The sequence below is a fragment of the Sinocyclocheilus grahami genome, unplaced genomic scaffold, assembly GCF_001515645.1.
Source record: "Sinocyclocheilus grahami isolate Dianchi unplaced genomic scaffold, SAMN03320097.WGS_v1.1 scaffold2374.1, whole genome shotgun sequence".
Taxonomy (NCBI): domain Eukaryota; kingdom Metazoa; phylum Chordata; class Actinopteri; order Cypriniformes; family Cyprinidae; genus Sinocyclocheilus; species Sinocyclocheilus grahami.
In genome coordinates this window covers 16,297-18,862 of record NW_015507553.1, presented here as the reverse complement: position 1 = coordinate 18,862, position 2,566 = coordinate 16,297, and positions in this window count along the sequence as shown.

The following is a 2,566-nucleotide window of genomic DNA, read 5'->3' as shown; positions in this document are numbered from 1 at the left end:
AATGTTACATAACAGGCTTTGTAGAAAAAAGAAAAAGAAAAAAAAAAACAGAAATGGTCACCCTACAGATCAATCATGGAATTAGAAACTGATTTAATCCGACTTTTATCCATCTCTTGTGTGTAGTACAAACCGTGGGTGAAATGAGTGACTTCCAAAAATGTCCAATCATGGCAGCCAGCAGGAACATGTGTAAACTTAACAGACTAGTTGTTTGGTTTAAGAACAACAGTCTTAACACTTATGACTGCATATACAAAGCATGGAAAGACTTCATCTGGGAAGAATAATAGTGGTCGAAAACTAAAAGTGATACAGAGACCATTGAGCACTAAGAAGGATCGTGTCCAAACAACACAGAAGCAGCAGCAAAGTGACAGCAAGCCTCGATATTCACTTTGCAGACCCTGTTTCCACAAAAACCAACCACAGAAAACTTCATAAAGCCAGCATCCATGAACGATCTGAAACTGATAAAACTTTAGAAGCAGATTCCCTCCTTCAATATTCGAAGCAACTGGCAGATTTTCTGCAGATTCAGACATTCAAAAGTTGTATGAAGAAAAAGTGACCGTGAATTTAACGGTAAAAGACTGTAAAAATGCTACAGTAAAAACCTGTTAAATGGTTAACGGTAAATTCCCCTACCATATACGGTGAAAACTGTATTGGACATTACATATATTGGACATTAATTTTACGGTAGTATACCGTTTTTGGAAGTGAAAAAGACCGTATAATTTACAGTGAATAACCGTAAATTGACATTCCCAGAATTCCCTGCATTACATTTCCAATTTGATGTTTTTTTGTTGAAATAACTATGTTTCTTCTTAGTTTTTATTTTATTATATTCCTATTCCATCTATAGCACACCTGTACATACAATTTATTCTTTTTTTTTGTGGTTTATATTTATGCATGTGCATTTTATTCACATCTCACTTTTATTATCTGTGTGTTGTTGTTGTCTCAGTGTACTGGAAGCTTGTGACACTATAACAAATTCCTTGTATGTGCAAACATACTTGGCAATAAAGCTCTTTCTGATTCTAAAACTCTTTCTAAAACCTAATACGTATTTTTTTACGGTAAAATGCTGGCAACCACAGCTGCCATATTTTTACTGTAAATTTTATGGAATTTTTTTTTACAGTGTATTCTAAGAGGGCTGGACGTTAAGGCAAATGGTTGTAAAACACCTTAACTTCCAAGGTTTTAACATTATGTTGATCTACCCCTGTAGAAATAAAACCCAGAAATTGCAGTTATTGTTTTGCCAGCAATAACGGGTATTTCCACACACTAGAGCTCCAGAAATCAAATGAAATGATGACAATTTATCAACTTTTTACCATGAAGACATTTTTATATTTCCGCATACAGCTGTCTTAAAAACGATCGAGATCCTGTTTGAGTTAAAGAGTCCGGCCTTTTTATTTTTTCTGAATTATACAATAAAATGATGACTGTGAACTACAGTATATACCATGGGTTTAGCACGATCACTGGACGCTTTCATACACTTTCAAACTGCTGTAAAATGTGCAATAGGTTAAATGTAATATAATTTTGCAAAATGTATCCACAGGTATGCTTTTTTATTTGCTTAGTTAACAGGGACATTTTACATTAATAAAACATTTCTGTAAATGTACCAGAATTAGCCAAAGGCTATTTTTCATGAGACTATTTTCAGAATAATGTGTCAAACTTTCTCCAAAAGCGGAGTCATCCACATATAGTCGAACACAAGGAAATAATCACAGGTTAACAGAACATTTACATTGTTAAACCTTCCTTCGCTATATTCAGGGCTACATATTCACAATCAAATATTAATATATGATTTTAAAATACACAGTTATGCATTAATCTGCTTTCAGATCATGACTGCTTGTATCTTGTAATGGAGCTCAGTGAGGGTAGTGATCTCGTTTAGAAAATCAAGGACAAAAAGGAAGGAAATGGGAATTTCTTTGTGAAAAAGGTATGTTTGTGGATACAGATGGTGAAATGTAATAGATTACTATGACTTAGAGAATTCATTTTTAATAGAAGACAGCTGGATGAGAAAGAACTTAAAATGTAAAGTTATATGTAAACAGGAGCTAATATTGTGATTTTGTTGCGGTGCTCATGTTGTTGTAAGGATGATGTTTTTTTTATATTTCTTTATTTTATTCTTATTATCAAGTTTAGACTTGATCATTTGGGGAATTCATTAGATAGTTTGCTATCGGTCGATCTCATATATGAGTTACAGGTTGTTCCACCAAAAACATGTAATCAGAGAAAATAGAAAAGAGTTTGTTGCAAGAGGGTGGGGAAGTTATTTTGTTTCAATATTATAAGGCACGTGAATTTAAAACGATGACGTGGATTGATAAATAATTCATAATAAACACCACAATATTCCATTAAGAAAATGTCAATTTTGGTTTGATGTGACATTAAACTGATCATTCAGTAAATTGTAATCTTCAACCCAAATCACATTACAAGAAAAAAACGTTTCCGTTGTACAAAAGGTTCTTTGTAGTGCCAAATGGTTCTTTAGACTAGG